Source organism: Rhinoderma darwinii, chromosome 4 (genome assembly GCF_050947455.1).
Source record: "Rhinoderma darwinii isolate aRhiDar2 chromosome 4, aRhiDar2.hap1, whole genome shotgun sequence".
NCBI classification, from domain to species: Eukaryota; Metazoa; Chordata; class Amphibia; order Anura; family Rhinodermatidae; genus Rhinoderma; species Rhinoderma darwinii.
The window spans coordinates 392,153,099-392,169,068 of record NC_134690.1 but is presented as its reverse complement, the minus strand read 5'-3'; the positions used below and the strand labels follow the sequence as shown (position 1 = coordinate 392,169,068).

The 15,970-nt window shown below is 42.0% G+C and overlaps 1 protein-coding gene across 1 annotated transcript in view; it reads left to right on the top strand.

The window, feature by feature from the left end:
- ESRRG (estrogen related receptor gamma) overlaps nt 1–15,970 on the top strand; it is a 660,741-nt gene that overhangs the window by 14,804 nt on the left and 629,967 nt on the right. The gene's annotated exons all lie outside the window — the stretch shown is intronic.

The following is a 15,970-nucleotide window of genomic DNA, read 5'->3' as shown; positions in this document are numbered from 1 at the left end:
TAATTTACCCATTAGGCGTCTATGGGGGACAGTGTCAAATGCCTTTGCAAAGTCCAAAAACACTAAATCCACAGCGGCCCCTCTGTCTAGACTTCTGCTCACCTCTTCATAAAAACAGATTAGGTTAGTTTGACAACTTCTGTCCTTAGTAAAACCGTGCTGGCTGTCACTTATAATGCTATTTATTGTCACATAATCCTGTATATAGTCCCTCAATAGCCCCTCAAACATTTTCCCCACGATGGATGTTAAGCTTACTGGTCTATAATTACCTGGGGAAGACCTAGAGCCCTTTTTGAAAATAGGCACCACATTTGCGCTGCGCCAGTCCCTTGGCACTATACCAGTCAGAGATTCTCTGAATATTATGAAAAGGGGGACAGAAATAACTGAACTAAGCTCTTTAAGAATTCTAGGGTGTAACCCATCTGGTCCCGGGGCCTTGTGCACATTTATTTTATTTAATTTAGCTTGGACCATCTCTACATTCATCCAATTCAGTATATCAACTGATATATTAAGAGCACTGGCACCGGCTACATCAGCTGCTCTTTCTTCAGTTGTATATACAGAGCTAAAGAACCCATTTAGTAACCCTGCCTTCTCTTGATCCCCTGTGATCAACTCCCCATTACCATTATCTAGGGGTCCTACATGTTCAGACCTGGGCTTTTTTGCATTTATATACTTTAAGAATTTTTTGGGATTTGTTTTACTATCCTTGGCCACCTGCCTTTCATTTTGTATTTTTGCTAATTTTATTACATTTTTACAGATTTTATTAAGCTCTTTATATTTTACAAAGGCTGCAGATGTACCCTCAGATTTGTATTTTTTAAATGCCCTTTTTTTGTCATGTATTGCCCCTTTCACAGAAGGTGTAAGCCATGTGGGGTTTAATTTGAGTCGTTTATACTTGTTACCTATAGGAATACATTTTGCACTATAATTACCCAAAGTAGATTTGAAAATCTCCCATTTATCATTTGTCCCATTATTTGACATTAGTTCTTCCCAGTCTATATCCTGAATTGCAGCCCTCATCCTGGGGAAATTGGCTTTCTTAAAATTAAATGTTTTTGCCCTCCCAGCCTGCGTTTGTTTTTTTACAGTATAGGTAAAATGTAACTATATTATGATCACTGTTACCGAGGTTTTCACGAACATTGACATTACCAACAAGATCTGCATTATTAGAAATGACCAGATCCAACAGAGCTTCACCTCTAGTCAGGTCTTCCACAAAGTGGCCCATAAAATTTTCCTGCAACAGGTTGAGGAAATGTCTCCCCTTTGCAGTTGAAGCCGAACCATGACACCAATTAATATCCCGGAAATTAAAATCTCCCATTATCACTACAGTACCCGCCTGTGCAGCCTGCTCCATCTGTTTATATATCTGACCTTCCATCTCCTCAGTTATATTGGGGGGTCTATAGATTACACCAAAAGTAATTTTTTCAGTGTTTACCTCCCTTTCTAGTTCCACCCACAAGGTTTCAACCTCCTCACAGTATTCACCCACTATTGTCTCTTTCACACTCGCCTTCATATCATTTCTCACATACAGACATACACCACCACCTTTCCTATTTGTCCTGTCTTTCCGAAAAAGTGTAAAACCCTGTAGATTTACAGCCCAGTCATGTGAAGAGTCCAGCCATGTTTCAGCAACACCAACTATATCTATATTTTCTTCCAGTATCAAGGCCTCCAGCTCCCCCATTTTGCTTGCTAGACTTCTGGCATTTGTGAACATTCACTTTAACTTGCCTGTCAGTTTTTCACTTTTATTATCAGAAATGTGATTTGACATTAATCGGGCCTTTTTATTTACACTGATGTTTTGTAACGAAAGGATCTCCTTATCTTGTTGTCTAGTCCTCTCCCCACATTCTGTTTCTCCCCCCACCAATATAGTCTGACCCCTCTCTAACCTGGCTACCCCTTTTTTTTCTACATTGACCTCCCTCCTCAGCCCTAGTTTAAATACTCCGCCACCCCAGCTAGAATTCTCTCCCCCAGCACAGCGGACCCCCTTCCATTTAGGTGCAAATCATCTGCAGAATACAGTTTGTACCCCAATGAAAAGTCAGCCCAGTGCTCTAGGAACCCAAATCCTTCTCCTCTACACCAAGACTTCAGCCATGCATTTAACTCCCTGAGCTCCCGCTGTCTTTCCTGTGATGCGCATGGCACAGGCAGTATTCCTGAGAATACTACTTTGGAGGTCCTTCCCTTCAGTTTGTAGCCTAGTTCTTTAAAATTATTCTTAAGGCTCCTCCACCTACCATTTATTCTGTCGTTGGTACCGACATGGACCACGACAGCTGGATCATCACCAGCCCCTCCCAGCAATTTGTCCACCCGTTCCACCACATGCCGAACCCTGGCACCAGGGAGACAGCAAACCATTCGGTTGAGGTGGTCTTGGCGACAAATTATTCTATCCGTCTTCCTGATTATAGAATCCCCTACGACTATCAATTGTCTTGGCTTACCTGCATTACCATCCCGCCGACTACTAGCTGGGCTGTTCTCCCGGCTGTTAGGGAGATCAGTATCCACTAGGGCTGCCATTTCTGAGACTGACACCCTCGCATCATCACCCAACTTGGCAATTTTGCCTGGAATGTCAGAAACCGGATCGGCCTTCCTTTTCTTTGACCCCTTTCTACTGCCCCTAACTACATTAACCCAGCTACTTACCTGATCCTGCTCACCCATGTCTTCACCCTCCAGTTGTAACCCACTAACTGCATGCTCCGTGAGCAGCAAGCTCAGCTCAAGATTGTCTATCCTCCTCAGTGTTGCATTCTTGCCTCTCATCAAGCTCAGACCATGCACACGGGGTTGAACTGGTCCACTAGAGCACCATAGGATTCTCCGTAGGTTCCAGGCTTTGACACAATAATGTACCCCCAAATTCCAGCAAAAGACAACTCCACTTAAAGTTGACCTTGGAGCCTCTCACTTGGTACTAGGGTCTTTTCCTTATGGGTTGGTCCCTAAATAACTTATTAGTGTAAAGGATCTGCCAGGCACAGCTTCGAGGTTAACTCCCTTAATTAATCAGTCAGCACCTGAATCTACATCCCTGAGACTGACTCCAGCTTCCACCACTCAGGCTGGCAGGCTTAGGAGTGGGAGAGCCTATCGCAACCTGGCCAGACTCAGCTAGCTCCCGCCCTCGGTCTATTTAAGCCTGCCTTTCCTGTTCCTCCAGTGCTTGTGATTCTTTTTCGTGTGGTTTCCTGGCCCAGCTACAGCTCTTTCTATTTTGTTCCTGCTCCATACAGACCCTGGCTTACTGACTACTCTTCTGCTCTTCGTTTGGTACCTCGCACACTCCTGGCTTGACTCGGCTCGTTCACCACTCTGGTTGCTCACGGTGTTGCCGTGGGCAACTGCCCCTTTCCCTTGCTTGTATTCCCTTGTATGTTTTGTCGTGCACTTACTGAGTGCAGGGACCGCCGCCCAGTTGTACCCCGTCGCCTAGGGCGGGTCGTTGCAAGTAGGCAGGGACAGAGTGGCGGGTAGATTAGGGCTCACTTGTCCGTTTCCCTACCCCCCGGTCATTACAATTAGACCTTATTGATAACAACAAAGTTCACGATGCAATTATAGGTGGATAGGCACAAAAATAGAAGAAAAGGGGGGAGGAATCCTCCAGCTCACCTGACACTATGGAGTGTGTCTCAGCAGCGCCCGGGATCTCGTGTCGGCACACGTTCAGAAGCACGGAAAGGAGAGGAAAGTGTTGTTCCAGCGCTGCGTGAAGTTTTTAAAATGGAAGCAGATTTCCAAGTTTAATGGTATTCAATTAAAAATAGTCCAGAGGTATAGTCCTGATGTGAGGGTAAGCGGGCGGTGATGTCCTTAGAGCCTACGCGTTTCGGATGCTACTGCATCCTTAGTCTTGGCTGTAATGTCTGTTTTGAAAAGCGCGCGTTGTCTCGTTTTTATCCTCGTCTCTGTGGTGCAGCTGATTGCTGAGTGCGTTCCACTGTTGTTATCCATTTGGAACGCAAACCGGAAGTGAGAATGGTTGCTGCCCGTTGTGTTGTTTACGTTTTCACTTGCGTACTGTAAACTGACAACTTGGTCAGTATTGTGGTTTGGGGTGTAAGGTTATGCAGGTTCGACCCTACATGGATGTATTTTATATTTCAGGTGGTATTTGTCGTGTGGAGTGGAGACCAGATAGACGGAAGGTCCCGTCATTCACCACTAACCCTGTAGCCCCAATATATCTATCTAACAGACAATGGTACATATAAGATTGGTAAGTATTATGTATATTTATTTAAAAGAAATATTGTTTAGACATAGTTGTTTTATATTGTCATGTGGGTGTTAGCATCTTTTCTTTTAATTTATAAATTAAAAGAAAAGATGCTAACACCCACATGACAATATAAAACAACTATGTCTAAACAATATTTCTTTTAAATAAATATACATAATACTTACCAATCTTATATGTACCATTGTCTGTTAGATAGATATATTGGGGCTACAGGGTTAGTGGTGAATGACGGGACCTTCCGTCTATCTGGTCTCCACTCCACACGACAAACACCACCTGAAATATAAAATACATCCATGTAGGGTCGAACCTGCATAACCTTACACCCCAAACCACAATACTGACCAAGTTGTCAGTTTACAGTACGCAAGTGAAAACGTAAACAACACAACGGGCAGCAACCATTCTCACTTCCGGTTTGCGTTCCAAATGGATAACAACAGTGGAACGCACTCAGCAATCAGCTGCACCACAGAGACGAGGATAAAAACGAGACAACGCGCGCTTTTCAAAACAGACATTACAGCCAAGACTAAGGATGCAGTAGCATCCGAAACGCGTAGGCTCTAAGGACATCACCGCCCGCTTACCCTCACATCAGGACTATACCTCTGGACTATTTTTAATTGAATACCATTAAACTTGGAAATCTGCTTCCATTTTAAAAACTTCACGCAGCGCTGGAACAACACTTTCCTCTCCTTTCCGTATAGGTGGATAGGCTCATGTTCTGCATAGATGAAGCATAATTTCCTTTGGTAGGTCCAAGTTAACCCCAGTTCGGCAAGGCCTTGCACATGTTCTTTTTTAGGGAGTCTGAAGAAACTAAAAAAGGAAGACACGAAGGATAAATGAATAAATCTGTAAATAATTAGTTTTTGGTGAAGGTACCGTTTTTATTTGTTCTTTGCAAGGACCTTTATGTACCAGTAATTGCAACGCCACGTCCTTCCCCTCGTCTAGACGGGAGCTTTAATTATGATGACCATAACTCATTTTGAACAAAAGAAGGTACTTAACTAATTTGTCGTAATAAATAAACCATTACGTATTTATATCCCTGAAATAGTCAGAAAATGTAGGTATTTTTTAATTACCCCGGTAGGTCGTCATGTTGACGTGCGAGATACACTCTTACGGTTTTAACTGGCTTCCTTACCACACCGGCCGTTTCGCATGATGACAGTAGATTGTTTAATTATTTAGTGCATCTGACCAGCAAACATAAGATGCCTATCGCGTTCTCTGGCGAAATGAGCACAATAAATGCATAATAGAGATTTGTTAGCACAATAAAACATGTCATTGGTTAGGCGATTAATATTAATTTACAAGACAGAAAAATCAAAACTGGGCAAGCAAGTAAATGGGAAAATGCATATTTCAGAGGCCTCAAAAGGGAGGGTGGATACCTCCGCGAAATATATCTCAAACTATTTTATATTAACTCGGTAAGAATCCTTGACAGCCTCTGCCTTCCAGGTAGTGTGCATTTGAAAATATATCTCCATTTAAATGTAGATCTGCTGTTTTCTCGAGGGGGCACTTGGTGAATCTTTTGATTGAGCTTCTTCTAAGTAGGAGAAATAGCCGGAGTTTTCCCAGTGAACAGAGATCCTTTAAGCCATTTCTGAAAATAATGATTTTAAAGGTTCCCAATATTATGATTTTATACTCGCCGTTCCATTCTTTAGTATCTAATAGTGCCTCTTTTTGTGGGTAGAAACAAATTTTTATTGCCGTTAACCTCGCAAATGAATTTTTTAGGCTTTCCTACACGAGAGGGTTTTGCAAGGAGCTGTGAAGCCTGTGAGTTTTTGTTATATCTTTTGGAACAGGAATATGTTATGCTAATATTGACATTTTATTTTGTAGTATTATTTATGTAAAATAGACCAAGCTGGTAAAATCTTATGTTAGTGTAAGTTTCAATGAAGTAAGGGTTGTCCAGTATTCTTAAAAAAAAAAAAGAGTGCCACACCTGTCCACAGGTTGTGTGTGGTATTACAGCTCAGCATAATTCACTTCAATGGTGCTGAACTGTAATACCACACACGACCATGGACAGATGTGGCACTGTTTCTGAAATATAGCAGCCATGTTTTTCTAATCCTGTACAACCCCCTTTAAAAAAAAACTCCAGTGGGATACTTTGGTATGTGTTAAACTATGTTAAAGTTAACGTAAAAAAATGTATGCTCATCTACCTCTGTTCCCTCACAGTTCCTCTTCTGGCCGCCACTTCAGAATGGCATCACTGTGGCCGTCCACTCTATTTGCTAGACTGTGCGGACTAAAGGCATCAGCAATGCGTGGAGGGTGGGGGGTTTCGGACTACTGCTTTCCCCTAATTGCCACTGAATAAAATAACTGTCCCACAAGACATTTAGATCCACCTAGGGGGCAGTATCATAGTAGCACTGGTCTAATAAAAATAGCCTTCTTTATTTGTAAGGTCGTTGGTTGTATCTATGAGTTTGAAATTGACAACCAAAGTTCTGAGCCAGAAATGAGTTTGTAAGGGTTGTCACTTTTCTCCACTTTCTCCATTTAGCAGTTCATACAAACTCAAAAAAAGGGGCAACAATGAGAATAGGATCTGAATAAAGACGTTCCAATATGGACATGTCAGCGCGGTGACCAGCAAATGACTGCTGGGGTCACGTGCTCATGTACGCAACATCGTGACACTGCGTTTACAACCAGATGTGATGGGCGACCCTGGTACCAGTGGCACAGGAACGACGCTGAAATTAACAGCATTTGAAATGTTTTTAGGAACTGGAAGACCCTTTTAGTGAATCATAAAGACAATTTAAAAGAAAAAGTTCCTGCTTTCATCGCAAATTAATGATCGAATGCACTATGTTTCACCACCAAGACCGAGACAGGGAGGAAATACTATCATCAATAAGGAAAGACATGGGGTCAGTATTATTTCTGCCTATGTTATAAAGAGGGAATACGGGAACAATTACTTCTTTGCACCGTTGAAAGGCTCTGATTGGCAGGGTTGAATGACTTGCCCTGTTAATCCGCGCCTTTCAACAACTACGAAATCATTGCGCCGCTTACGTCGTTCAACCCCAGCAGACCTGCTCAGAAGAGAGCAGGTCTGCATTGCCACCGGGCGGCGCGGGAACGGGATTAAGGTGAGTATGTAGAGTTTAATTTTTTTGATATCCTAATAAAAATGTGAGTGACATTATCTACAGGGGGGGCTCTATCTACAGGGGTGGGCTATATACAGGGGTGAGCTATATGTGGAGCACTATAGGGGTAGATATATGTGTGGCACTATATACAGCGGTGAGCTATATGTGGAGCACTATTTATAGGGGGAGATATATGCAGGGCACTATCTACAGGGGTGGGTTATATGTTGGACACTATACTCGGTGGGCCATATCTACAGAGTGGGCTATATACAGAGGTGGGCTATATATGAAGCACTATAGGGGGAGCTATATGTGAGGCACTATATACAGTGGTGGGCTATATATGAAGCACTATTTATAGGGGGGAGATATATGTATCTACAGGGGTGGCTATATGTGGAACACTATCTACAGGGGGCTCTATGTGGGACACTATCTACAGGGGGCTCTATGTGGGACACTATCTACAAGGCCTCAATGGGGATCACTATCTACAGGGGGATCTATGTAGGGCACTGTCTACAGGGGGCTCTATTGGGGCAATATCTACAGGGGGCAAGGTATGTGTGGTGGACACAGTGTATGGTGCTTTTATAATTAGAGGTGTAGTTTCTGGCACTATTATAATCAGGGACACAGTGTATGGTGCTATTATAATCCGGGACAGTATATGGTGCTATTATATTAAGGGGTACAGTGTCTGGCACCATGAGAGTTTTATCTTCGTTTATAGGTGCAGAAATGTTTGAAAAGTGAGAAGTTGAAGACATCTGAGTTGCAAACTGCAGAAATGGGCTGTGGCCAGGAGAAGTCGTCCCAGAGGTCTGGACCGGATGAAGAAGAAAAGAGAAAAAGAACAACTAGAATCTGAGATCGTCACCTGTGAGTCTCTTAATGTAAATCTTTATTCTGCCTCTAATCAGCACTCTAGTCACTGTATGATCTGCAGTGAGATGATGGGTGGTTTGATTATGATATGATTTTTTTTTATGAAACAGCATCTCCCAGCATATCCTTACCATTGTTTGGGCCATGCTGGGAGCTGTATACAATTTAGTGCAAACCTATACCGCAGGGGTTGCACTAAATTGAGCTGTATTTGTTCTGGTGCTGTATTTATGTACTGAGCTTGGTTCTGGTTTATATTTTTGTACTGAGCTTGGTTCTAGTACTCTATATAATTATTTAGCTTTGTTCTGGTGCTGTATATATGTACTGATCTTGGTTCTGATGCTGTATACAGTATATGCACTGAGCTTTGTTCTGCTACTGTATATATGTACTGAGCTTGGTTCTGGTGCTGTATATATGTAATGAGCATGGTTCTGGTGTTGTATATATGTAATAAACTTGGTTCTGGTGTTGTATATAGAACTATATTGCTTGTAAAATGTACATATGGCTTTATGCTCGAGTTACATAAAAAATTTGGGGAAAAAATGAAATCTCATTGATTGGTAGAGAAAACAAACATGGCGAGGGGGAAGGAGATGTCGGGAAAGAGGTTTGGGGGGGGGGGGGCGCCAAACTGAATCTTTGCCCCATGCACTGGAGAACCTAGCTACGCCTCTGTACATCATTTACGGGGAGAGACAGGGAGGCAGTGCTATTTGTAACTACATCATATACAAGCAGAGTCAAGGAGGCAGTACTAAATGTACTTGTATCATTTTCAGGAAGAGACAGGGAGGCAGCACTATCTTTGCCCTCATCATTAACAGTAAGCTACGGTGGTGTATTACAATCAGTACTGACTTTTCCTAGCAGGGTGACTAACACCTTACACTGTAACCAAAGCGAAATGGTCACCTAGTAGTCACATAGCCGGTGGCTATACAGCATCCCACTGCTATTGCAATGTAAGTGCATATGTAATGTAAGTGCATATTATTCTACACATTACATTTGTTATATATATCATTGAATATGTAATGGGTGAATTAATATAAAGAGATTTTTTTCCACCTAAGTTTTTCTTAAAGGGAATGTGTCATGTATTTAATTTCAAGGGAACCTGTCACCAGCATTTCACCTATTGAACTCTACTCACCCCTCGCTGGCCGCTGCTCTCAAAAGTTTATTGCCGTTATCCCCTCTCCTAAACTCCTCCTCTGACCGTAAATAAGAATCCCCAAACATTTAGTGCTTTTTATGCTAATAATCCGTGAGTCTCGTTCTTCTTACCCCCGAAAACTGACCCAGTCTGTAATCTCATCTGAGATAGCGCGCATTCGCCCGCCATGTATGGTCCGAAACCCATCCCTACTTCGTCCGGGCCTCAAATCTAGTTACTGCGCATGTGCTGCTTTGATGTCCCGTTGTGCGCACGCACCAGAACAGGACATCGATGCGCAAGCACAGAGTTTCTGTGTACCGGGGGGAGGCGAGGAGCTGTCAATCAAAAGTAAGGAGGCGGGGTTAACTCGGAAAGGCTTGAGGAATGAAGATATGACACTTTTTGACTGAAGATAAGACTCTTTTATGCTCATTAGCATACGGTGTGGGAACACAAAAAGCAAAAACTGAATACTAAAGGTACAGAGACTGCTTAGAAGGTAATTATAGATGACATAAAAATGTTTTTTCACCCACTACCACCAGGTATTGCTGGTTTAATAGGTGAAATGATGGTGACAGGTTCCATTTAAGCCTCATCAACTAGATTAAACCTGCGTGACTTGTACATCATTAGTGAATGCTATGATATTTTCCAACCGATGGGGCAAATTCTTTTCCGATAACACGACAAAAAAAGCACAGAGTATAAACTGCTTGAGCATGGGAACATAGTGAAATAGTAAAACAGCTCCTAGTTGACTACAGGTAACATGATTCCTTGTGAAACGTTAAAGAGTTCATTATCTCATAGAGTCTGAATCTTCCGCATATGAAGGAAGGAAAGGTTACTCCTTCACAGAACACCTATGACACAAGCCGCTTTTGATGGATGTCATTTTTTGCAGAATTTGGCACATTTTCTTTCAATTTGTATGTCAGCATGGGCACTATCCCCTGTGGTACCTTAAATGTAGGGGAAGAAAAGCTGTATTTTTTTTTTTCAAACAGATTTTCTGATGGGGAATCCAGTGTCATTTCCTTTGAAGCGTATATAATTGATTATCATAAATTTATTTTAAAAAGGAGACATAACAAGGGATCCTACATGATGTTTCGGAATACATCTGCTGGCCGTACTGTTCTTGAGGGAAATGTAATATTGCAGAAATCATTTCATGCCCTGTGTGTTTTTGAACATAAATCAAAGAAATTGTTGGAGAGATGGAGATGTTCTTAGAGATGTTGTATAATAAACACCGGCAGGACTATATTTTTTACTAGACTGTTTCATACCAGTTAAATAATAAGTGTGGGAGGGTCCTGGCATACAGAAGTAGATCATTATCCTACCGCTAGGTGCCCATACAGATGTGATAGCAATAGCCATTATATCCAACTTTTTGTATTCAGTACAGGCATTTCAAGATCATTTTATAAAAAATTTGATAAGTTAATAAAAAAGAGTGAATTTACTTAGAAAGTACATCACCCTTGTACAAGAAGGCTCTATGGCCCCTTGCTGCCCAATAGCTCATCATAGAGTATCCCACTTTATGTCTCTCTGACAATTCACCAATAATTGGGAGCCATGAAATTCATTAGCTCAGTACCTTACATCTCATCCAACAGACTGAAGGAACTGCTTTATCTACTGGGTCCTGCACAGTTGAACAGATGGTATAGTATTTCCGTCCCTGGCGAAACCCTAAATATTCAGTTTCAAATTGCATTTGTGTATTCATTCTACAGCAGTGTGGCCTACTGTCCCGAAATGTCCCAGAGACTCCTAGAAAAAGGGAAGACCTCCTGAAACCCCTGGAAGAGTAGACAGTTCTCCGTCATGGGGCCTCCTTTTATTGGCCAATCTACAGACTTCTTCTTGCCATGTTAATAGTATAGAGGGGTCTTTAGCACAGGCAGTATGAAGAGGCACTCAGCCCGAGAGGTTGTGTTGAGAATTGGTGGTGAGTGGCCGAGGTCATCTTCTGAGGTCTGCAGACAACTGGAGTCTAGGTACTGGTCTCTAAACTCTGAACTCTTCTGAGGTCTTTTTGATTAAGTCAGGGTGCTGAAGTATTGGTGGTGGTGTAGGGTCTAGTATTGTAATGACAGGATAGGGAGACAGACAGGTGAGCCCTAATTTACCCGCCACTCAGTCCCTGCCTACTTGCACAGCCAGTCCTAGGCGACGGCGTACAACTGGGCGACGGTCCCTACGCTCAATATGTGCACGACAGACAAACAGGACAAGGGAACGCAAAAGCAAAGGAATGTGGAGCAGTTGCCCACGGCAACACCGTGAGCAACAGAGTAGTGGACGAGCCGAGTCAAACCAGGAGTGTACGCGGTAACAAATGCAGAGCAGGAGAGTAGTCAGTCAAGCCAGGGTCAAAATGAAGCAGAGGTAAATAGTAACAGCAGGAACAGCAGAGCCAGGAAACAGGAGAATCACAGGCAAAGGACAAACAGCAAATGAAGGTATAAGTGGACCAAGGGTGGGAGCTAGAACCGTCTGGCCAGGCTGCGATAGGCTCTCCCACTCCTCAGCCTACCAGCCTGAGTGGTAGCAGATAGTCACTCTAGTAGACCTAGGAACAGATACAGGCTGATTAACCACGGGCGTCGACACAAGAGCTGTGTCAGGCAAATCCTTCACAAGTATCTTAAGCTTTGTTCCTTGCATGAAGACCTTACTGTCCATGGCTTGTATAGTTCATGTGCACTACTCATGATTCAAGGGTGGTTGGGGTATGGCTGATATATTAAGGGGTTAAGCCAGGGTCGGACTGGCCCACCAGAGGATCCTCCGGGGGGCCCAGGCTCTAACACAATCAGGGGCCTTAAAGGTCCAGCAGAAGTCAAGCCCATTTGGAGGTGACTTTGGAGCAATCACTTGCCACTAGGGTCTTTTTCTCATGAGTTGATTCACATAGATGGAGGGTGGGCCCTCAAGATCATATCCTCTGGTTGGCCCACGGAACCCCAACCTGATGCTGGGCCTGGCATATGTATGGAAATTTGGCATGATGTCCCTCCCACCATTTCTCAAAAGTAATAACGGCCTGATGAAGATGCTAGTCCAGTGTCGAAACACATGGGCTAATTAAACTCTGCTTGTAACTACCTATATGGTGCGTGTCCGATGTCAGAAGTGCTGTTTCTTCTGTTCCCGTTTTTTCCATACTTCAATTAGATTTCTCAAAAGTAGGCAAACGTGTTCTAGTTTAAGTTCATAGCGGACCTATCTTGCTAACTTTCCCGGATCTTGGCACATACAGTATACTTCGCTTAAAGTGCACTGCCAGCTTTTCTGATTTAATGTGCCCATGACAACACTTCTGTCCAGTATTTTAGCATTCCTGTCTAAAGCAATAGCCACATCCTAACAGGCTTGAATAGTGGTAGTTAATATATGTATTTATTCATATCTCAGGGGGGTGGGGAATTTTTTTTTTGGGTGTAATGCAGAATAACACCCACTGCACGTATAACATAAATTCATTCTTTCTAAGCTTTTTTTTTTCGTTGTTTTTTTGTTTTACATTTTGTATGAGATTTGCTTGACTGTCCATCTCCAGCTAATTCCCTTTACTGTTTATACTTTGCAAACTAGATCGAGTCTTGCATTTTGGCTAAACATATCTCAGCTGTATATGCCTCATTGGATACATAAAGCTGAATCCCACACACCAGCATCTGGAATAGCATTAGCCCCAAGGGGTTTTTGCAGGGAGTTGCTGGTCAGAAATTACTCTGCGCAGAATACATTACTTTCTTTTGTTAATTTAATTGTATAATTAGTTTTTTTTTTTGCTATCAATGTGTCCCATTTTTATTAACTGATTGAGCAGTTCTTATTAGGTTAAGGCTTATTAAAGATTGGAATGCAAGATGGGACTATTTCAGTAGTAGTAATGGGTTTCCAATCCTCTATTAAAAAATAATATAATTGTGATTATTATTAATAATAATAATAATAATAATAATATTAATAATAACAATAATAATAAAGCAACTATGGAAGGGGGCAATCATGTGTCATCTCCTCTACTACCTCCGATAGCCCCAAACCCCAGATATCTCCATACAACCCATTTAATAGGACAATTTTTTTATTTTTTACAGACAAGGCTTTTTTTGCTAAATAACCTGCAAAGTTTACTGCTTCCTACTAATACTTTTTAGTGGGTCATGGTTTAAATAACACCAATAACTAGGTTAAGTTTTTGTTAGATTGTTTCTTCTCCAACATCCCTACTAGAGACACAACTTGAAGCTTCGGGGGCCACCTGCCATATATCATTTATGGTGTCTTCCGATGCGGCCGAGGGGTTTTTGGGCCCCATCGGGCTCCAGGGCCTGGGTGCGACTGCTACCGCTGCACCCCCTATGGCGATGCACCTATTCCCTACAAAGCAGACAGAAGTAATGGGTCCAAACGAAACGGTCTAGAAAAAGGAAGAGTCACATTGAGTCAGAGTTGAAGTGAAACCCTCCAGTGTTGAATGGTGAAGAGGGCTCGCGGAGGGACACATTTCGTATGTAGCATTTTTGGACCTTCAATTGGGACTTGACTCGTAGCCAACAAGCCTAGGCTGGTGCCTAACTTTTTGGATTGCTATCTATAGATGGCTATGCTTTTGGGGCGATCTACATGGCTTCCAAAGTCTTTATTAGGTTGTTCATCTCTGGCATGCCTCGTGATAGGCTACCTTCTAAGGTTTTAAGGAACACTCCGGGAACAGCGAATACACTGCTGTCTATTGCGGGTTCTGAGAGGTCCTGTACTAGGCATAACACAGTCTAGCGATAACAGCATTGCCTGGAGTGTTCATTTAAGAACCCGTATGTTTGTTTTTTTAATGACGTGGATATAAGATTTTTTGCAGTGTTGGCCCTCAGGAGGTCAAAAGTCTTCGAATAAAGTAGTAGATTAAGGGCTCAACATAGAAGGAACATATACAAAAACTGACAGAATATTTTTCATTTTATATTACATTGTATGTATGTCAGCCATGAGGAAGCCTAAGGGTCAGTTCACACAGACTTTTTGGCACTGATTTTGACGCATCAGAAACAGCGCCAAAAAATGGCCCAAATCCCCCCCATTGATTTTTTTTGGGATGATCGCATAAAAAACAGCGGAATGCTTTTTCTTCGAGCGCTTTCCGTCTCTGACCTCCAATTGAAATCAATGGGAGTTTTTTTGCCTGCGTTTTTTACATTGATTCAAAAGTTATGGGCAAAATACGCTGCAAAAACAGCGTCCAAAAACGCTGGCAATTAAAAATCTGCTTCGAAATTCCTGAAGGCGTTTTGGGGCAGATTTTTGCGCCATTTTGGTGAATTTTGACGGAGTTAGCGACATTTTTAATGACTCATAAATGAAGGCATTCTATGACATCTCCCTATATGTTACATTTCCTCCATCTTTCTAAAGGTAATTCTAGTGTAAGTGGGATCACTATGATGAACAGATGCCACTTTCATGAACCTAAAAATCCCTCAGATGGACGACATCCAACATACAAGAGACGTTTGGAAAAACATTAAAAAAAAAAACTATTTTTTAATTATTTCAAGTGAGTTAAATTTCTTTGTTGCTTCAAATATCAGTTTAAAATGACGCTCCATCTTTGACTAACATTGGACTCAGCAAATACAAGTTAAAAACAGCACCGTTATAATATATTCCAATGCAATGAATAAAAAGGTCCTGTTGTTACATGAAAACCATCAGCAAGCAGGTTGTCTGCTGTTGAAATATTTAATTTGATTCTACTTTTATCCTACTTGTGTGAATTACTACCCAGGAAAGTCCAGTTTATTAACACTTCACCCAACATATGAAAAGTTTAGGGTAACGAGCAGGACTACGGAGGGTACAAAAGGGAATCAATCAGACCCAAAGTCTTTTAGATTCATAGTCTATTAATCTAGAACAGGGAAATATTTTATTAGTCTAAATAACAAGGACAATAAGCACAGCAGATCCATTGACAGCAACTTGTTGATGGTTTCCAAGTACCAATATTTTTCTTCCACATAGCGCAGGGTACTTGAAAAGCAACTGGAAAAACAAATGAAGCGGACAAAAATATAAAATACAAATATTCTAGTTTTAACATTGTAGTAAATGGAAAAGTCCAATTACACCCCAATATGTCAGAAGAGGACTGGGCCCGGCACTCAGTGGATTCCCGCTGCCACGTCAGTCTAGCAATTGATGGGATAACAGGGAGCACACTGCATCGATGACATCTTCTGGCATATCTCAGTGACACGTCAGATGTTGGTTAAAGATTAATCTTCCCTTTAAAGGCAAACCATCCCGTTAGTCATTGGATGTAGATATTTTATAGGCTGAACCAGCATTTATGTGTAAGTGACATCATTCAGATTAGATAAAGTTCTGATGATGTCATTGGTTACAATAGGCTTGCAA